General features: G+C 37.1%; 1 long non-coding RNA gene across 1 annotated transcript; it reads left to right on the top strand.

The window, feature by feature from the left end:
• Positions 1-70: 70 nt before the first annotated feature.
• Positions 71-22,231, top strand: Gm20063 (predicted gene, 20063). Its single transcript, NR_045049.1, has 3 exons — positions 71-933; positions 6,040-6,090; positions 22,057-22,231. It is a non-coding gene; the product is annotated as a predicted gene, 20063 (long non-coding RNA).
• Positions 22,232-23,108: the final 877 nt, after the last annotated feature.

Below are 23,108 nucleotides of genomic sequence, written 5' to 3'. Positions count from 1 at the left end.
CACCCACGGGCCCTATCCAAGTGCGCGCACAGGCACCCACGCGTAATCAAGACCCACACAGCTGCCTTTTGAGAGATGAACTCAGCCTGGAGTACTTTAAGTGGTAACTGCTCCAGTTTTCTCTTCCCTTCTCTGGGCTCCTCTCTTTGCTTCCGACCAGGTTCCACTCCTGTTTATCCCTGGGTGGTTCGCCCCTGGATTTAGCAATGCGATCTACTTGCTGGTTATTTGATTCCGGAGGAGCATTGGCTGGGGCTGCGATTCCCGCCGCGCAGTCTCCAAGCATTTCCGCCACATCGCCGGGGCTCCAGGTTCCAGTGCAAGTCTTCAGCGGTAGATTGCAGAACTGAAAACGAGTTTGAGCATCCAAGCATCTCTCTTAACAGCCAGGTGCTGACCAGTAAGATTCCATACAAATCTGCAAAAGGACTCTGGAGGACAAATACTTCAGCAGACACCATGAAGTCCTGGAGAGTCTCCACAAAAACCGTGAGTGTTTCTCCCGTGTATAGTCAAGGAAGTGGATAACCCAGTATTCCAAGAAATCCCAAGGTAGAGCCTTCACCTCAAGGAGGAGGCCACGTCTGAAGGCACAGAAGAGAAAGTGCTGCTTTCTGGCTTCCCTTTAAACTTGGAAGCTTTGTGGACTTGAGGGCAAGTGATGAAATCGCCCCAGCTTGGACTCCAGGAAGATCCAAATGAGCACTTCCAAGTAGGATGTGGAGGGTGACTTCTTTTGCCTTCAGGACTGTCCCACTTGCTGTCCCGCTTAGCTGAAAGAACTAAGTCTCCTAAATAAGTATTTGTGGTTCACCAAAGTGAACAAAGTATATATCCAAATATTGATTCAGAATCCAAAAGACCTCTGCCTCTCTGGATTGAATAACTTTCCTTCTTTTTCCTCTTTCCTTTACATTTTATACCCGGACAAAGGTAAGAAGAAGACTCATTGCCAACTGGGCCAGTTGAAGATGCTAACAGTTGGGGACGAGGCAAAATTCAGTTGGGGTGCCTTGTCTTAAATGTGTTTAGTGGTGAGAAAGATGACACCACCTTTTGGCTGAAGTTGGGGAGTGATGCAGGGCATCTCAGTGTTCTCTCAAGGTGCAACACTTCCCAGGCAGAAATGCCATTTAACTTCAGGCTTCTGTTCACTGAGCTGTGTGGAAGGTGTTTGTGCTCACCCCACTCTGCTCACCCAATACCCCCATTTCCCTCTAGGAAATTGCCTACTAAGGCAAGAATCTTTCATTCTGATGTGTGTGTTGTTTGTGTCCTTTGCAAACTAATTGGAGATTGCAAAACAAAAAACAAAAACAAAACAAAACAAAACAAAGAAAAAAAAACGGAGGAGAAAGGGCATTATTTTCCATGAATGTTTTATTGTTTTTAGAAAGTTGAAGAAGAGTCCATTGTGATTTTCATAAGTGCCAGAGCTAACAAAATGTACCTTTTTATTATTGTATAGCAAACACACACACACACACACACACACACACACACACACACACACACACACACACTCATACACACACACACACACACAGAGGCAAAAGGGAAAGAGGGAGGGAGGGAGGGCGGGAGAGAGGGAGAGAGAGAGAGAGAGAGAGAGAGAGAGAGAGAGAGAGAGAGAGAGAGAGAGATCTGTAAACTGGTTATAAGGTTTTTGTTTTGTTTTGTTTTCTACTTATCCAATAGCTAACTCTACAGCTGTTACTTTTTCAATAGTTCATACACTTAGAATAGGATTCTTTTGTGTAGCATTTAAAAAGGAAAACCCTATCCTCTATAATTTCGATTAAATTTGGCTTATTTCCTCAACAGGGAATCTATCTTGATTATCTTAGTTAGTCCCAATTTAAACTTAAGCCAAGTCATTTTTTTAAAAATAATTTTCAGCTTTCTGTCTCCTCCAGGTGATTTTCCCAAGAAATTATGGCCATAAATGCCAGAATTTTTATTTTCACAGAAATGAAAAGAAAGGCTGTGTTTTCTTAATTTCAGGCAAAAGTGGAAATGTGAATATTTTACAGTCAAAATGATACATAAAACATATTCCTGACTTATGCATGCATTAGTATTTTTCATTGGCTTGCTCTAATATAAGGAGAAAATATAACCTACTCCTTTAAAAATTGAAGCTCATGAATCTTACGTCTATGAATTGATGCATGTAGTATGTCACCATATTAGTTCATTCTTTTCTTCCCTGTACTTTCTAAGAAGCACATTTTAATCGGAAACACCTGAATGTTTGAGTCATGGTTGAGTTAGTAGCTTTTAGTTATTTTATTAATTATTGGCTCTGTGACCTTAAAACTTTGAAATGATATTGAAAAATCAAGGAGAGATAAAGTTCTTCCTTGGACATTTAAAGAATAATTTGAGGCAAAACAAACAAATTCCACGCACTAAAGATTAAATTAATAGCTAATATAGCTGTGACCTTCATAGTTCTGCAATTTTACATTTGCTTCAAAGCATATTTCTGACATTTCTGAACATGAAGCTCATGAGTGAAGAATATTGTGGCTTCTAAGTCTTACCCCAAGCAACTAATTTTTTTTAGCAGTGTTGAACATCTGGTTTATCTCTGATATATTTATTAAGAAGTTTTAAACATAATTTGGGCTAAAGGTCTAAGAAATGACACTCATTTTTAGTATACCTCAGTGACAAACATACCCCTCCCCCCTTAGTTAGTTATTTCTTGAGCTTTGATTTGACTTGTAAGGACACATTGACTTTCTAGAATCTGCTATTAAGTTTCTTCATTTCCTAATGGGAAGGGAACTATCATTGAAGATTCAAATAATCATTGAGTGGAATGCTGTTTCATGGTTTCTGCTTTTGGTACTGTACTCCCAAAACGTTAAAGTTGAATCTCGAATTTGGAAATACCAGTGCATTAAAAATAATAATACTGATCACTAGGTAGGGATTTCTTGAGAGTTTACACAAAGGGAATTATCTCAGCCAGCATTAAATATCTCTGAACAAAACAATAACCCTTAAGCACTATTACTACTATCCATCCTTTTTATTCTTGTTTTTGTTGATAGTCTGGCAAACAACTCCTTAGTTACTATAGTTACAGTGTATCATTCCATTGAAGAATATCCATCATTTTAAGAAAGAAATGATAGGATTTTGATTTCTTTCTATCATCAAAGCTACTTTGTCAAACTAGATAAAAGTAATTATGATTGTTATGCCACTCTTTACTAAAGTACGACTGAGCTGTCACAATTTATATATTTTGGGACTAGAAAGGGAACTTGTTTTCTAAAAGTAAAGATTCTAGGTAAAAGTACACAGAAATCCAGACTACTTATGCTTTGCTGGTTGAACTGAGTATTAAGTACAGTATGTTTAGACTCTTTTATATTTTGCAATGTTTTGGAAAGATTATTAAGCCCCAGTTTTTATCCATTAAGCACTTTATTATATGTATGTTCACATATATGTAATCTTATGACAATTTACATGCAATCTCTAAGCTATACTCTAAAGTCAATCTAAAGTCAAGCTAGTTAGGAAATAGCTATTCTAAAAACAACTCTGGATTTTTATTATGTCTTGATGTATGCATATAACTGGATACAATGAATCCCATTGGATAGAAGTCCTAAGGCATTTGAAAGGCTTTGATATCATTCTATTAAAAGCCCTATGGTGAAGTATGTAGCAAAACCTTTGTTTTACAGATGTAGTTGTGTTTTTTTTTTTTTCCTGTAAATTCATAGCAATACTCTGCACTCAATCTCTGGCAGGTGACCACAAGTAAGTGATCACAGGTAAGATGACACTCACTCGTTTGAGAACATAGAGTTGGATTTTCTAAAATAGCAGCCCCAAGAGAATTAACTTAAAAAATTTATGTCAATGTATTTGATTAGAATGCATTTACATTAAGGTAAATAATGTCTGGTAAGTTTTATGAGTATGAAAACATATAGTCTCTTGCAAAACCCATAGGCCTATGTAGATCTAAGGTACAAATCAAATGTCTCCCCAAATTGCTCTCCACCATATTTTAAGACATATTCTCTCAATGAACATTGAAGTAACTCTTTACATGAGGCTGGATAGGCCAGCAAGCCCTATGTATTCACCTGCCTTCCTGTTCTCCAACCCAAGAGCTGGCATTTGGCTTTGGGCTAGGTCCTCATGTGTGTCCAGCAAGCCCTTTTAAGCACTGAGTCATCTTCCCAGCTACCAGAACAATTTTTTGACATCAACTTTTACAGCATGATCTGGGAATTTCCCCCCAATTCTTCAGTAATTGTTTTTCTTTCTAATCATTGAATTTGGTAGGAAAGACTGTATGTTCTCTACTAATTTATTTTTTTCTAAATAACCTTCCTTTTTTTTTTCTCATTTAGTTTGGTTACCATGCTTTAAAGTTTCTTTGGTTCCATTGCTCTGATCTTTTTTGGATCAAGAATAAAAAAGCAATATGTTTTGATGGGCATTGAATTGTTTCTTTATACAATGATGTTAAATTCTCTGCTAATAGACCAGGAAGTGCATGAATCACCTCGCTTTTGACTAATGTTCTTCACTACGACTGGAAGAGGGGAATTGACCATAGTTTTCAGCCTTTGTTTCTCACGGAGTGCTTAACCAATAGCCAAATTAATTCATTATAATATTGATTTTTATTTCTCAACTAAGAATTATAAACTCCAGATGTGTCTCTCCTGATTTCTTGTGAAATGTCTGCAAGTCCTGTATGACTTCCAACTCAAACTTCAGGGTTGCTTTTACGATACTCACTCTTACTTCCCTAGAAGCAACATTAGAATACCTGAACAGTGTGTTCCCCAACAATACAAAACATAGCATGGGATATCATTTGTCTAATTTTCTTGAAAACTTAAGGGTTTTGTGCTTCAGACTGAAATTCAAATACTGAGCTGAGAGATGACTAGGCAGTTAAGAGCACTTACCTAGGTCTAGGGTTTGGTTCCCAGAACTGTGAAAAAATGCTCATATCTATCCAGAGTCAGCTCTAGCAGGGATTAAAACCTTCTTTTAGTCGCCTCTGGTGTCCTCAGGAACCACATGCATGTGAAGGTAGATGTCTGTACACATTTACAAATTAATTAATTCATTCATTCATTAATTTTAGAAAAATGCTATACTTAAGGCTTGCTGAGACCTATTAATGACTGCTTTGTAAACTAGCTATCAGAAACAATCTCTTTCCAGTCATGTAATAAATAAGTTTCATTAAAGCATATTAGAAAGAAACAAATCTTTCTGTCTTATTTAGTTGTTATTGGTTTTTGTTTTTTTCTTTTTTAATGTATAGATAGACTCGTAGTCACTTTTTTATTGTGCATGTTTTGACTTTCAGGGATAAAATAATCTCTCAGAGGGATTAGTGTTTTGTTTTGTTTTACTTTACTGCAGTGTGTGTTTGATATACTGTGCTGTAAGAAGTAAATGCTCCAACTGAAAGGTTACAGTACTGAACACAGCTCAAGAGGGTGGACACAGTCCTGATCAAAATCTGTTCAGTTTTGGAAAAGAAACTGAGTCTATCTGTGAGCTGCTGGAATGTGCTGTGGTCTCAGCTATGACCCTGTCACAATGCTGTGTCAATGAGATTTAAGTAAACAATAAGTTCTTATTAGAAACAATGTGAACAGAAAACTTTCCTGATTTTTGTGTTTTCTCGTTTCCAACAATATTTATTTTACTTATTCCTTTGATACTGTAATGTGTTAAGGAATGGAAAACTATAATTTAACAGTTTATTTTGTGATTTTTTTTAAGAAACCACAAGTTTTCCTCTGCTATTTTAATACTGAACTGAACATATGCTAGATACACGAAGCATGGATGAAACAGATTGCTCGGTATGGTAGATCATATTTCAGAGGATGTTTTATCCTATTCTTAAACCAAGAAGTACTTAACAGGTGAAACAGAATGGCTACCAGAGCCACAAAGCAGGCTGATGAGACACCATTTCCACTTAGCAATCCTGATTAAAATCCATTGACAATTTGTTCTCTTTGTTGTTTCTAGCAGTGTGGGGACCTTCAGTGTGCACTGATGATGAATCAGCCTTGGAACCTGGTGTGTTAAGCTTGACTCCAAATGTATAAGTAATTTTTCTATCAAATATGACATTTGGTTGTACTGTATCACTGTTTACCTAAAATTATAATCAGAAAATTGACATTTATCATTAATTCAATATGTAGCCCCTTTGTTTCCATGTGCATATTTGTATTCTGACATGTTCCATGATATTTGCAGCCTAAAAAAGGAAAAATTAACATATATATATTATGTTTTAGAATCCGTGTAGAATAAAACATGATCTTGATGTTTGGAAGGTTATTCAGAGTTGTGAAAATTATCTTCCTCTCTATTGTTTGCGTAATATTTATACCACTCCATCAATCCTGATGCTATTGTCAAAGTAAACTCTTGAGGACATTTTTTTCTTATATAGTAGTAGCTCTAGTTCTTTAATACTCCATGTAGTTCAGACAAGTGTATAATTAATACATATTAGGTATGCTTATAACACATGCATGCCTTCAAAAAATTACTCTAAGTATACATCCTTGCCTGTAATAACTACTTTAAGAAGGAATTCTATTTCAGGAACACTAAAATGACGCAGTCAATGAAGTGCTTCCAAGGAAGCATCATGATTTGAGACCTACACTACCCCCACCCCAAACACTTAAAAACTCCAGGTCCTAGTGAGAAATCCTGACTGATGAAACAATTATGAATTAACAGCTCATTAGAAAGAACACCTAAGCTGTCCCCTGGCTTCCCTATGCACGTGCACACACACACACACACACACACACACACACACACACACACACACACACATACACACACACACACTCATACATGCATATATGTGCACATACTCCTTACACACAAGTATCCCATTCATTCGCATTCCGAAGTATTTGAATTTGCATAGACAGAAATCTGATGTAGAGGATAGAAATGAAATCTAATATAGAGGATAGAAATAATTCAACCCAGGCTGACGTTGCATTGCTGTATGAGATCACTGAGCGTAGTCAACCTCAGCCAGCCAAGAAGCTGAATCCACTCCAGGGCACTAAAGTTTCCTCATAGGAATTTTGTTGTTGTTGTTCTCATCAAACATTCCATAATATTGGACCGGAATTCTCTTCTGTCATGTTGTACTAACTGTGGATTTGTGTGGCAGGGACAGAAAAGGGGGAAGGGTTGATTAGTTCTGTAAATGAAGCCATTCCAATGACTGACTGTGAACACATCAGTGATCAAAGAGCTAACAGTAAGTGGCATAAAGCAGCACAGAGGGATGAATATGTTCTGTCTGATGGGAAAGCTGAGATATTTGTGGTGTTAAAGTCCAATAGTACTTACTAGATGCTAGGAAAGGGCATTATGTAAGGAACCTAAATAGGGCTAGCATAATGAAGTCAGGTGTGAAGAGTAAGCTTTAATGTTGTAAAGCACAGGATTGTTGCTACAGGGTACAATGATGTATTATATATTCTGCTTTTAAAAAAGGAATGAAATCTGAAGACTCTAACCCAAAGAAATTATAAATATTTTTAAAAGTAAATATTTTTATTATTTTAAGTTCCTTCTTTCCAACCAACTCCCCTCTTCATGTGTTTGTGTGTGTGTGTGTGTGTGTGTGTGTGTGTGTGTTTGTGTGAGTGTTTGTGTGTGTGTATGTGTTTGCACATTAGTTCAGTAACTCTGGAAGTCAGAGATACTGCTTTGCCTGGAGTTGGTTTTAAAAGCTGCTGTGAGTCACCTGACTTAAGAGCTGAGACCTGAATCAGGAGCAATTATCGATCAGTACTGGCTTCTAACTGTTGAGCAAAGGAGATGACAATATTAACTGTTCTTATTTTATTATGACATATTTCATATATTTAAATAATCATCCCAATAGGTGTCATTCACAAATACAATAATTATATCCTGGTGTAAAATAAGATAAATAGTATAAGTGATTTGAAATTCTGATTTGTACTAGGTTTCAGAATTACACTAAAAATGGCTGAAAAAACAATTAAAGAAACACTTAACATCTTTAGTCATTAACAAAGTATAAATCAAAACTACTTTGTGATTTCTTCTCCATCCATCAGAATGGCTAAGATCAATAAAACACATGATAGCTAATTCTCTAGTAAGAGGAATACTTCATCCATTGCTGGTGGAACTGAAAATCTGTACAACCACTATGGAAATCAGTGTGGCAGTTCCTCAGGAAGGTGAAAATCAATCGACCACAAGTTCTAGCTATACCACTCTTGTGCATACAAACCAATATGTTATATCTTATTATAGAAACTCTTGCTCAACTGTGTTTACTACTGTTTTAGTCATAACAGCTAGAAACTGTAAACAACCTAGATGCCCCTCAACATATGAACAGATAAAGAAAATCTAGTGCACTTAAACAAAATGAATATTACTAGGCCATTAAAAAGAATGAAATAATAAAATCCACAGGTTAATGGATGGGATGATTAAAAAAATATATCATCCTGAGTGAGGTAATCCAGACCCAGAAAGACAGATATATGCTATATATTTGTTTTTTTAGCTGTTAAGCCAATGATAACCAAATAACATCCTGTAGAACCACATGAATTAGACATAGAGTAAGGGAATTGGGGGGTAGATAGATATTGATAGAAAAGGGAAATAGAAAATTATGAATTGGTGGAGTGGAGCCGGAATGGGAGCATCAGATGAGGAGAGGGAGGAAAGGTGGGAGCAAGTGAAAAAATATGAAGAGAGACAGGTAAACCAAAGGGCCATTTACATGCATAGTGTGCGTGTGTGTGTGTGTGTGTGTTTGTGTGTGTGTGTGTGTGTGTAGTGGATGATTCTTTCCTTCCAAAGAATGGTCTTCCTGTTCATCTTAATGACTCCATGATGGTTAGAAACATCAGTAGCCCAGGAATTGAAGGTGTGGCTATGTCTCAGCAAAATGGCAAATACTGGGTCCTTCAGGACAGTTCTTAAGGCTCCAGAAAAGAACTCTAAATACGGAATTAGAAAATATATAATTTTTCTACTATGTAAAAATTAAGGAAGCAATATGAATTATATGAGGGGCAACACAAATTTAAAAGAACAAAAGCAGCTGGCTGTGAGCCAACATGGTAGAAAATTACTAAAGAAGTGATAAAGAGATTTAGAGGGTGTTGATTGAAGGATATCCCTCCAGATAAGTGTTTTATTTATACTTAGAAAGGCAGATAACTTCTTGAATTAAGGGTCAGAATAAAACAAGGCAAGGTTAGGTCCAGTCATGATAAAAATGGTAATTTCAGGGCAGGGTCACACCCAACTAGTTTATAGTCTGTGTTTTAACAACAGCTGACAGATCTCTAAATACTTTTGCAATGTTAAGAAAAATAATATATGCTTTCTGACTTCTAAAAATCAAAAGGCTGCAGTCAAGGGATGCTGATTCATAAGATAACCAAAGGAAAACCTGGAGTAAATGATTGGATTGATAAACAAAACAAAACAAAACAAAACAAAAACAACAGATCTATGTTCTGCAAGAGATGAGCTACCCTGAGAATTTTTTTTAGGATAAAAAGAGAGAATTGATCCCAAGCAATCAGGACACGGACAGAGAGATCTGTTAGAATAGCAAGCAAGTAGGACATAGAGAGAGAAATTTCCAGAGAGAAAGCAGAACATAGAAACTGACTGGAAAAGCTCTATCTAGCAGAACACAGGTTGTCAGCTTGGACCTACGGTTTGACTTTAAGTTGTCTTTTTTCACTACTCCCAGATCCCCCTTTGTCAGAATCCCTCTCCAAACTGAGGCTGGTTCTTGCACCCTTGAATCTTCTAAACAGCACTTGCTGTTGCCAAGACCTTAGGTTGATCTCCTCAAACTGATGATAAGGCTCCATTGCTGAGGGCAACACAACTCCTTGAATGTGAAGAAGTTGAGTTGGTACCTATGTAGAAGTTCCACTCCTGCACACTAGCATTTTTAGCACACAAAGGTACTCTGTATGCCACCAAAGAAGAAATGTAAACACTGATCCATACACAACCCCTTTTATCTACAATGGTAGTCTGCCTATAAGATATGCTAGTGCAATTTTAGCATAAAGTTTGTGGGAGGAACCAACCAATATCTAATTTGACTCAATACCCATGCCATAAGATGGAACCCCTATAAAAAAAACTTGGGTAACTAAGAATCTGAGACTAAATAGCCAAAAGACTTAGAGTCTCGTTCTTTCCAAATACTACAGCTCGGTTTTTGGTTTTTGTTTAGTTTTGTTCGTTTGTTTGTTTTTAAAAAGCAAAAACATTGACCCTAATCACACTCTGCTATACTCATAGATCAGTGTCTTGCTCAGCCATCATCAGAGAAGCTTCTTCCTATAGCACATGGAAACAAATACAGACATTGTGCAGAAAATGAGATACATTGGAACTCTCAAGCCTAAATGGTATATCTCTAATGGATCCTTCCCAGCAGGATGCAAGGAAGCCTGTGGGAAAGTTGGCAGCAAGAGTGTAACGGCCAGAACAGACTGAGGCCACCAAAACCAACCAACCAACCAACCATCCAAAATGGTTCTCTAAGTCAGCAGGATTGAAACACACATTAACTCATAGAGACTGAAGTAACATACATGAGCCTGCATGGGTCTGTACCACATGGAGTTCTAGGGCTAAAAGAAGTGGATATGTGCTGCCACTCCTAAGCCTGGAGCTAACTCCATAGTCCCATGCAAATGAAACTTTAGTTTCCTCTAAGGGAATCTCTCTGGGGAAATAAAGTAATCTAAAAGGTAGGTTGCATGTCCAGCACTAGATGGCCAACAGAAAATGAAGTCAATGGCATTATTGGAGGTTCTTTGTCTCATCATGCATATCATGTCAGAGTTTTTTCTTCCTTCCATATATATATATTTTTTTTTTATATGAGTACACTATAGCTGTCTTCAGACACACCATAATGCAGTATTGGCTTGGATCCTGTTCCTTTTCTTGGACTCTTTTCCTTCTGTTTGTTTGTTTTTTTTTTGTTTGCTTCATCATGATGGAGTAGAGGAAGAGGAAACCATAAATAAGACATATGAAATGACATGAAAATAATCTATTTTCTATAAAAGGAAAAACATTAAATAAAAAAGAAAATCTCTTAATTTCTCCTGTTAAATAATAATATTATTATATAAAATTATTGTTATAAAAATATAAGATAACCTATGTTTCTGTAATATTTTTCTTATGATGTGATATGAGCTGGGAATTATTTCTCTATATTGTCATATATTTCATATATTCTTTATGCTAAAAAGGTCTTGGAGAACTACACTATTCAGGGTCTATGGAACTTTCAAGACTGAGAAATTTTAACTTATTAATTGTTTTCTGATGATGTCAAAAATATTCTATATACTGAGAGTTAGCTTTCAGGAGTGTCATGGAAAGTGTTCACCTTGATTATCCAGAACAATTGGCCTTCAGGACAGCTGTTATTTGAGTAGTTTCTTCCTCGAGGGAAAGGAAAAGTGAGGGATGCTGTTTTACACTTACAGTTCCTGGGCAGGTCTGAAAAGAGAGCAAATGTTTGTTTAAATATTTAGTAAATCTAATTCTATTCTAAAATTTTGTCTTCTTATTATGTGATCAAAATATAAGAAACTTTTGATGAGAATACAAGTAGAAACATCTGGCTTTAAAGTACACTGGCTGATAAGTGCAAATCATAGTTTCGCTGAACATGTTCAAAAGCATCAAATCCGCAGCATTTATTCATCACTACAAATGAATTTCAACCTCCCAGTCCCAGAGATCACTTTTAATGCTGTACAGCAATTCACACATCCTCATGAGATCATAAACAAGAAATGGCTATTTTGAGAATGCATGCATCTGCTGTGCTTTTTCCTTTTTTTTCTTTTATTTTTTTGTTCCCAAGAGAAAATAAGCAAAACAATCATGTAGATGTTATTAATAATATTTTTCCAAAGAAAAATTTCAGTTGGTATTCTTTAGTCTGTAAGATGGGGGAGCTGTTACATCACAGAAACTAAGCTGATTCCATGCCTTTAAATACTTGGCTCTGATTAAACCATTTGACATGAAAATGATGACCCAGTCCTTTATAAACAACAGCAGAAGTGGGGCATAATCCAATAAAATGTTGTTTTGTTTTAAAGTGATTTATTTACAGAAAGTGTGAAATTTTGCTTTTGTAGTATTGCATTTAAAACAATTATCAATTATTTCTACAGCACCAAAATATATTGATTAATATTCTCTTTGGAGATACAAAGTACTAAGCTTTACACAGGGAGTTCACACATCTGGACTACTTGAGAATATGTTTATTTATAAATAAAGGCCTTGTTAGCATTTAATTGTACTTCCTCACAAATCTCAACAGACCTAGCATATCTCTTAACCCCTGTTAAGTGTAAATGAGAAGAATGAATTACCAACTTGTCCCTGAGTAAATCAAAGTCAGGAATATACAAATAGAATATCTTCAGGTTTTCTCATAGAAGAGAGAGTGGGAAATATTCTTGAATGCATTGGTACAAGAGACAATTTACTGAACAGAACACCAATGGCTCAAGCTCTAAGATCAACAGTTGATAAATGGGACCTCATGAAAAACAAAGATGCTGTAAGGCAAAAGACAATGTGAATAGGACAAAACAGAAGCTGGCATATTGAGAAAGGATCTTCACCAACCCTACATCTATCTGAAAGAGGGCTAATATCCAAATTTTATGAAGAACTCAAAAAGTTAGACACTAATAACCCAAATATTGTAATTTTAAAAAATGAGGTACAGAGCTGAACAGAAAATTATCAACAGAAAATCTAGAATGGCTGAGAAGTACTTGAAGAAATGTTCAAAGTCTTAGCCATCAGGGAAATGAAAATCAAAACAATTCTATGGTTCCATCTTACACACATCAGAATGGCTAAGATCAAAACCATAAGAGCTAGCACATGCTGGCAAGGATGTGGAGCAAGGGGAATACTCTTTCATTGCTGGTAAGAGTGGAAACTTGTAAATAACTTTGGAAATCAATTTGGTTCTTTCTCAGAATATTGGGAGTAGTTCTACCTTAAGGCCCAGCCATACTGATTCTGGCATATAGCCAAAAAACGCTCCACCATCTCACAAAGACACTTGCTCAAATATGTTCATAGCAGTTTTATTTGAAACAGCCAGAAACTAGAAACAACCTAGATGTCTCTAAACTGAAGAATAGATAAAAAAAATGTGGTACATCTACACATTGGGATTAAGCTATTGAAAACAAAGACATTATGGATTTTGCAGACAAATAGATGGAACTTGAAAATATCATCCTGAATGATGGAACCCAGTCCCCAAAGGACATGCATGGTATGTATTCCCTTATAAGTGGATAATACAGGATACTCATGCTACATTTCACAGATCCAAGGAAGCTAAATAAGGAAGACACAAGGAAAGATGAGTGAACCTCACTTAGAAAGGGGAATAAAATAGTCATAAAAGACAGATGAATGGAGGAAACTTGGAGGGAGAATAGGGGGTTCAGGATCAGGTGTTGGGATGGACACAAGAGATTGTTCATGAGAATGAATGAAAATCTGTAACTGATGGGAGGTGTGGGGGGGGGGAGGTAGGGAGTATCTCCATGATGAGACAGACTTGGGATAAGTGGAGGTGACCTTATCCATGACTCACATTATTGAGGATATGGAACTTGAAAAGGCCACCTCCTGTAGTCAGGCAGGAACCCCAGTATTGAGATAGAGACACCAACCCACAAACAGAACTTTCAACCCAAAATTTATCCTGTGTACAAGAAATGTAGGCACAGAAGTTGAAGAGACTGAGGAAATGACCAACCAATAACTGGCCCAACTTGAGACCCATCCCATGGGCAAGCACCAATCCCTTACATTATTGTGATACTCTGTTTTGCTTGCAGATAGTAGCCAAGCATAGCTGTCCTCTGAGAAGCTCCACACCTGCAGTTGACTCACACATATGCAATCACCCTCACTCAAACAGTGGATGGACCTTGGTGACTCTTTTTTTTCTTTTTTTTTTTTAAATTAGGTATTTATTTCATTTACATTTCCAATGCTATCCCAAAAGTCCCCCACATGCTCCCCCATCCACTCCCCCACCCACCCACTCCCACTTCTTGGCCCTGGCGTTCCCCTTTACTGGGGCATATAAAGTATGCATGAACAATGGGCCTCTCTTTCCACTGATGGCTAACTAGGCCATCTTCTGATACATATGCAGCTAGAGACATGAGTTCCGGGGGTACTGGTTAGTTCATATTGTTCTACCTATAGGGTTGCAGATCCCTTTAGCTCCTTGGATACTTTCTCTAGCTCCTCCATTAGGGTCCCTGTGATCCATCCAGTAGCTGACTATAAGCATCTGCTTCTGTGTTTGCTAGGCCCCAGCATAGCCTCACAAGAGACAGCTATATCTGGGTCCTTTCAGCAAAATCTTGCTAGTGTATGCAATCCTGTCAGTGTTTGGATGCTGATTATGGGATGGATCCCCGGGTATGGCAGTCTCTAGATGGTCCATCCTTTGTCTCAGCTCCAAACTTTGTCTCTGTAACTCCTTCCATGGGTGTTTTGTTCCCAATTCTAAGAAGGGACAAAGTGTCTACACTTTGACACTCCTCCATTGTTGGTGGGATTGCAAACTTATACAACCACTCTGGAAATCAGTCTGGCGGTTCCTCAGAAAATTGGACCCCATTCTTTAAGGTCCTTGGATCCAAGGTCCAGTAGACAAATCTGTATTGGTCAATGAAAATTCAACCTTCCAGTGAGTAATAATTCTTACAGATGATTCCATTGACTAGTGAAATGTTTTCCATATTGAGTTTAATGGCATGGATTAGACAGGTATTTATTTTACAACCCCCAAAACTATAGAAACAGACAGGCCTAAAATTATGGAATTTGTAAGATTTAAAAGCTAAAATAAAAGTGGTAAAATTTTATTATATTTCATTAGCAATTATTAGAGCCATTAAGCCATTTAGCACAAATAAGGGTGGGGGGATGGAGAACACAAAGGCTGCTCAATTAAAAGCAGTAGTCACAGTCACAGGCTTTGGATTCAAATGTATAGTTTTGTTTCTTGTCTTCCATACATGAGAGTATAATTTTGGAAAAACAAATTGAATTAATATTTTTGCATGGAGCAAGAAGATAACACTAGATACCACACACTAAAAGTAAATAAGGCAATATTGTTTTACAACATAAATTAATTCCTGACAGTAGCAGCTGCATAGTATCAAAGACCAGGAACATTTAATGTTGCCTAAGATAAGTAGAATTATAACATTATTGCTTTAGTCCCCCAAATTCTTCTCATACACCCAACACCAGACCTTCTTTCTCTCTTTCTCTCTCTTTAGAAAATAAACAGGTAAGTAAAACATGTTTTAAAATAAAAATGAAAGAAAAAGCACAAGAAAGAAATACGGACACACACGCATACACACAAACACAAAATCAACTAAAACCCATAAGAACACAAAATCACAAAACATAATAGACAACCAATTGTCCAGTAAGACCAAAAAAAAAAAAAAATGCCCAGTGCAATAGGAAACAAAAAGTCTCCAAAAATAACACCGAGTTTGCTTTGTGTTGCCCATGTACTTCTGTGCATGGGCCCACCATTAAATGTGTTTTATAAACTAGTGAGAATGTGTTGAAGAACATTGAATTTTTCCCTTGTAAGTGGTGGTCACCTGGAAACAGCTTCTTGGCTGCTGGGCATATGGGATCCTCTCTACTTCCCTCTCTTCCCACTGGACTCTGTTTGACTTGAACCAGTACAGCTCCTTTGCACCTGGCCACAGTCTCTGTAAGTTAACATAGGCACTAGTCCCGGTGTGTGTAGAAGACACTAAATCCTTCCTGTGAGCCATCCCCTCTGACTCTTGCAATCTCTCTGCCTCCTCTTCTATAAAGATTCCTGAGCTCTGAGGGGAGGAATTTGATGAAGATATCCCCTTTATGACTGAGGGATCCAAAGTCTCTCACTGTCTGCATGCTGACTAGTTGTAGGACTCTGTTAGTCCCCATGTACTGCAAGAGGAAGCCTCTCTGATAATTGCTGAGTTAAGCACTGATATATAGCTCCAGTAGAGTGTCTTAGAAGTAAGTTTATTGCAATGTTCCTTTAGCAGAACAATAGTATTTAGTTTTCCCTTAGGCCACTGGCCTATTATTGACTTACTTTATAAAAGGCAACCTTAAGGAAAATTAGATATGTTCATATACATAAATTGTGTATTAAACAGAAAAGACTCTCATTCACCCTCAATCATTGTGATATTAATGATTGAGGTATAATTTTACTTTTTCACAGTAATGTGATAGTCAGCATTATCAAACTTTTCTATGAGTTTTGAAAGGTTGATTCTTTTGAAATTAAGATTCTGATACTTTGGTGAATCACTGAGAACCATCTAGAAATGCAGATATGAATACTTTATATCTAATTTTGGTAAATATTTTCAAGACTATGCCTATCAAGCTCTGTTCTGAGATCTCTGCTACAAGATACATATATTTTGTAATACATATAATTTTAATCATTGAAAGAATCTCCCTAGTCAAAGTTACCAAAAATATCTTTGAGGCATATTTTATCATTTTTAAAGACTATTATAAACTGTAAAAATCATTCACTATCATTAATGTTATTTGAATCATTTCTTCTGTAACTTTTTGTTAGTATTGCTAGTTACAGAGGTTAAAATGGCCGGCCTCACCATCAAATACTTGACTTGAAATCCTGGGATAGGTTAGTTAAACTCTGCTTCTTTCAGAAACTTTTACAACAAAATACAGCAATAATTATGTCTATGTGTCTAATTGTCATAAGAATGAAATAAGCTGACAATACTGAAAAGTCTGGGATAGTGCTTGATTCACATGCTCAGTGTTCAATTAACATTAGCTTTTATTTTACTGTAAAAAATCTTAAGATATATACTTCAGACACTGATAGCTCAAGAATAATTTTTGAAATTAGGAAGTACTGAACACGTGAATATATGTCATATATTCAAAATATCATAATTAGTTATGTCACTCTTTACCATTTATTCCTTTCATCAAAATCATACTTTGTTCATTTTATTTTTATTATCAAAAAGGCTTTGCTCCCTCTCCATTGTGTAGGTAAGGCAATTTATAATTCTTGGATAAGGCTATGATGGCTCTCTGAGTACACTAAAGTTTTCCTCAGAGCTGGAATTACAATGGGAACATATCATTTTGGGGATCAGATCATTAGACACAACCCATTTAAAGGAGTAAAATATCAGAGAAATATTCATCACATAAAATATTAATTCCTCCACATGAAAGACTGAAATGAGACTTCAGAGCACAAGATAAGAAAATACAGAGAAGAAAATGTCTTTCAAAAGGGAGATGTAAATTAGAATTTTCCCCCAAAGCCATTAAATTTACCTTGAAAATAGATAAAGGAGGAAAAAAAGTAATGGGGTGCAGTTGACTCAAAGCCATAAGTGAAAAAGTATTAAGAAAGGATTTTTTTTTTGTTTATTGGTTTTTCAAAGCAATCAAAGCAGATTCTGAGGAGGCTTTTCCATTTTTTCCCCTTAAATGAAAACAAACATCATACAATTCCACAATTCATGAGAATGCTCAAAGAAGAACTGTTCAAACAATCTTTCACATGCCATGAGCCCAAATAATTTCAATAGGACTTAAAATTATATCATCTTTGCTTATTAATACATTTGTTTAAATAATTCTTAAAACTCTTCTGGTTACTAAATGTAGTCATGCAGAGAAGATAAGTTCTGTGTATTATGTATTACAGGTACTTCTCTAGTCTCTGCACTTAATTCTAGCTATCAATTCTTTTTTTTTTTTTTTACTGGATATTTTATTTATTTATATTTCAAATGTTATCCCCTTTTCCAGTTTCCCCTCTGGAAACTCCTATCCAATCCTCCCTTGTCATACTTCTATGAGTGTGCTCCCCACCGAGCCAACCACCCGCTCCTGCCTCCCAACCCTAGCATTATTCCCCTACACTTAGGTATTGAGCCTTCCCAGGACTAAGGGTTTTTCCTCCCATTGATGTCCAATAAGGACACCCTCTGTTACATATGCAGCTGGAGCCATGGGTCCCTCAATGTGTACTCTTTGGTTGGTGATTTAGCCTCTGGAAGATCTGGGGTTTCTAGTTGGTTGATATTGTTGTTCCTATGGGTTGCAAACACCTTCTATCTGTCAGTCCTTTCTCTAATTCTTCCATTGTGGATACTGTGCTCAGTCCAATGGTTGCCTAAGAGTATTCCCGTTTGCATTTGTCAGGCTTTGGCAGAGCCTCTCAGAAGACAGATTCTGTATCAGGCTCCTATAAACAAGCACTTCTTGGCAACCACAATAGTGTCTGGGTTTGGTGGCTGTATGTGGGATAGATCCCCAGGTTTGGTAGTCTCTGGATGGCCTTTCCTTCAGTCTCTGCTCCATATTTTGTTTCCTTATTTTCTCCCTTAAGTATTTTGTTCCCTCTTCTAAGAAGTACTGAAGCATCCATGCTTTTTTCTTCCTTCTTGAGCTTCACATGGTCTATGAATTGTACCTTGGGTCTTCTGAACGTTTGGGCTAATATCCACTTATCAGTGAGTGCATACCATGTATGTTCTTTTAAGATTACCTTACTCAGGATAATATTTTCTAGTTCCATCCATTTGCCTAAAGATTTCACGAATTCATGGTTTTTAATAGCTGAGTAGTATTCCACTGTGTAAATGTACCACATTTTCTGTATCCATTCCTCTGATGAGGGACATCTGGGTTCTTTCCAGCTTCTGGATATTATAAATAAGGCTGCTATGAGCATGTGTCCTCATAATATTTTGGAGCATCTTTGGAGTACATGCCCAGGACTGGTATAGTTGGGTCCTCAGGTAGTACTTTGTCCACATTTCTGAGGAACCAACAAACTGATTTCTAGAGTGGTTGTACCAGCTTTCATTCTGATGAGCAATGGAGGAGTGTTCCTCTCTTTCCACATCCTCACCACCATCTACTGTCACCTGATCTTAACCATTCTAAATGGTATGAGGTGGAATCTCAGGGTTGTTTTGATTTGCATTTCCCTGATGACTAAGGATGTCGAACTTTCCTTTAGGAGCTTCTCAGGCATTTGGTATTCCTCAGTTGAGAATTCTTTGTTTTGTTCTGTACCCAATTATTAATAGGGTTATTTGGGTCTCTGGAGTCAAATTCTTGAGTTCTTTGTACATATTGGTTATTAGCCCTCTATTGGATGTAGAATCAGTAAGATCTTTTCCCAATCTGTTGGTTGCCATTTTATCCTATTGACAATGTCCTTTGCCTTACAGAATCTTTGCAATTTTATTAGGTCCAATTTGTTGATTGCTGATCTTAGAGCATAAGCCATTGGTGTTCTGTTCAGGAAATGTTTCCCTGTGCCCATGAGTTCAAGGATCTTTCCTACTTTCTCATCTATTAGTTTCAGTATATCTGATTTTATGTGGAGCTCCTTGATCCACTTTACTTGAGCTTTGTACAAGGAGTTAAGTATGGATCAATTTGCACTCTTCTACATGTTGTCCTCCAATTGAACCAGCACCATTTGTTGAAAATGCTATCTTTTTACCACTGGATAGTTCCAGCTCCTTTGTCAAAGATCAAGTGACCATAGGTGTGTGGGTTCATTTCTGGGTCTTCAATTCTATTCCATTGATCTACCTACCTGTCTATGTCCCAATACCATGAAGTTTTTAAATCACAATTGCTCTTTTTTTATGATTTTCTTTTTTTTAATTAGGTATTTTCCTCATTTACATTTCCAATGCTATCCCAAAAGTCCCCCATACCCTCCCCCACCCCCCTACCCACCCAATCCCACTTTTTGGTCCTGGGGTTCCCCTATACTGGGGCATATAAAGTTTGCAAGTCCAATGGGCCTCTCTTTCCAGTGATGGCCGACTAGGCCATCTTTTGATACATATACAGCTAGAGTCAAGAGCTCCGGGGTACTTGTTAGTTCATAATGTTGTTCCACCTATAGGGTTGCAGATCCCTTTAGCTCCTTGGGTATTTTCTCTAGCTCCTCCATTGGGGGCCCTGTGATCTGTCCAATAGCTGACTGTGAGCATCCACTTATGTGTTTCCTAGGCCCCGGCATAGTCTCACTAGAGACTGCTATATCAGGGTCCTATCAGCACAATCTTGCTAGTATATGCAATGGTGTCAGTGTTTGGAGGCTGATTATGGGATGGATCCCTGGATATGGCAATCTCTAGATAATCCATCCTTTTGTCTCAGCTCCAAACTTTGTCTCTGTAATTCCTTCCATGGGTGTTTTGTTCCCAATTCTAAGGGGCAAAGTGTCCACACTTCGGTCTTCATTCTTCTTCAGTTTCATATGTTTTGCAAACTGTATCTTATATCTTGGGTATACTAAGTATCTGGGCTAATATCCACTTATCAGTGAGTACATATCATTTGAGTTCTTTTGTGATTGGGTTACCTCACTCAGGATAATGCCCTCCAGGTCCAACCATTTGCCTAGGAATTTCATAAATAAATTCATTCTTTTTAATAGCTGAGTAGTACTCGCAAATTTATTTGGAATAGGAAATAAATAAATAAATAAATAAATAACCAGGATAGCAAAAACTATACGCAAGAGAGTCAAGAGTAAAGGAACTTCAAGAAACAATTGCTCTTTAGTACAGCTTGAGGTCAGGAATGATAATTTCACCCAGAAGTTCTTTTACTCTGAGTCATACAGATCTTTCACTTGCTTGGTTAGAGTCATACCAAGGCATTTTATATTATTTTTTACTATTGTGAAGTGTGTCATGAGAAGTTATTTTAAAGTGCTTTCTTCAGTAATGAAATGCCTCAGTAGGTATAGATGCTTGCAGCCATGCCTGATAACTTAAGTTCGCAAATACAAGGTGTGAAAGGAGAGCACTAACTCAAACAGGATGTTCTCTGGCTTCTACACAGGGACCTACACGCATCTCATTGCCCGTGCGCGCGAGCGCGTGCACACACACACACACACACACACACACACACACACACAAACACACACACACACACACAAAGACAGAGAGAGTGAGATACAGACACAGACAGACAGAGACAGACAGACAGAGACAGAGAAAGACAGAGATACACACACAGAGAAAGACTAGTTGTAATATCCAACTTAAAAAAATAAAATGTTCTGTAAGTGTAATGTAATATAACACATGGCATGAATCCATAAACATATTCACTCTACCTATATAAAATAGTTACATTTTAAAATCATTTTTCTCTGCCTTCTTCTTCAAATAAAAATGAGACAAAGAAGGTTTTAGATAGCATGTTATCATGTTAAGTTATAATGAATGTATTCAAAAAAGTAACATGAAAAGTTTTGAGTGACTAGCATTGACACCAGGATAGTAAAGTTTTTGTCACTGTTTATATGCTCAAATACTGATGTAGTCAAACTGTAATTTTTAAGAAAAGGAATTACTTTATTATTTGTATTTGCATGTGTGTGTGTGTGTGTGTGTGTTAATGTATGTCACATGTATGTGCCTGCCTGTAAAATCCAGAAGGGTATTGTATTCTTTGGGGTTGGTGTTATAGGCAGTTGTGAGCTGCTCAGCACTGGTGTTGAGAATTGAGCTTGGATCCTCTGCAAGAGCATTAAGAATTTTTTAACTGCTCAGCCATCTCTTAAGTTGTGACATTTTTGAACCAGTCATATTTTTCTATTTGATTTTTTTAATGCTCTAGTGATTCTTTTACTGTATGTCTTTGAGTTACTTTTTTAATGGTATTCTGATAATCAAAATGTATATATTTAATTAATGTATACTAGAAAAGTTACTCATTCATATTTTTAAACAGTGATGTTACATGGCTGTGCCCCTCAACAGTATTATATTTTAAATATACTCTCTGTTGATCTGTTTACCACTCTAGTCTGTGGCATGAACCTGGGAGATCAGAGCTTAAAAATGATGTGGATTAAAGTCTCAAGCAATAGCCAACTTTACTCAGAGCATCTGGCAATTTATCCTCTGAGGGATGAGAAGAGTCACCTCTGTGAAGTGTACAGTTACAAAGACAAGCTGCATGTGGGAGAAAACAAACAAACAAACAAACAAAAAAAACCAAAAAAACAAAGAAAAAAATCCAAACAACAACAAAAATCCTAATAACCATAACCAGTGGTAATGAATAATCCAATGCGAATTCCCTTCTCTCCACTATACCTAGAAGGAGCAAGAAGCACATTCTAAGAACAATTGCATATTTCTGTAGATTCTGATGTCACAAGACTCTTATCTTATTTACTTATTTTTTTGGCCTGTTTTCTCTCAAATGGATGGACCTGGAGGGCATCATCCTGAGTGAGGTAACCCAATCACAAAAGAACTCACACAATATGTACTCACTGATAAGTGGATATTAGCCCAGAAACTTAGAATACCCAAGATATAAGATACAATTTGCTAAACGCATGAAACTCAAGAAGAACGAAGACCAAAGTGTAAACACTTTGCCCCTTCTTAGAACTGGGAACAGAACACCCATGGAAGGAGTTACAGAGACAAAGTTTGGAGCTGAGACGAAAGGATGGACCATCTAGAGACTGCCATATCCAGGGATCCATCCAATAATCAGCTTCCAAACGCTGACACTATTGCATACACTAGCAAGATTTTGCTGAAAGGACCCAGATATGGCTGTCTCTTGTGAGACTATGCCGGGGCCTGGCAAACACAGAAGTGGATGCTCACAGTCAGCTATTTGATGGATCACAGGGCCCCCAATGGAGGAGCTAGAGAAAGTACCCAAGGAGTTGAAGGGATCTGCACTCCTAAAGGTGGAACAACAATATGAACTAACCAATACCCCCCCCCTCGCCCCAGGAGCTCGTGTCTCTAGCTGCATATGAATCAGAAGATGGCCAAGTCGGCTATCAGTGGAAAGAAAAGCCTATTCGTCGCGCAAACTTTATATGCCTCAAT

This window comes from Mus musculus, chromosome 12 (genome assembly GCF_000001635.26).
Source record: "Mus musculus strain C57BL/6J chromosome 12, GRCm38.p6 C57BL/6J".
NCBI classification, from domain to species: Eukaryota; Metazoa; Chordata; class Mammalia; order Rodentia; family Muridae; genus Mus; species Mus musculus.
The sequence above is the reverse complement of the archived record's forward strand: the minus strand, read 5'-3'. Positions and strand labels throughout refer to the sequence as shown.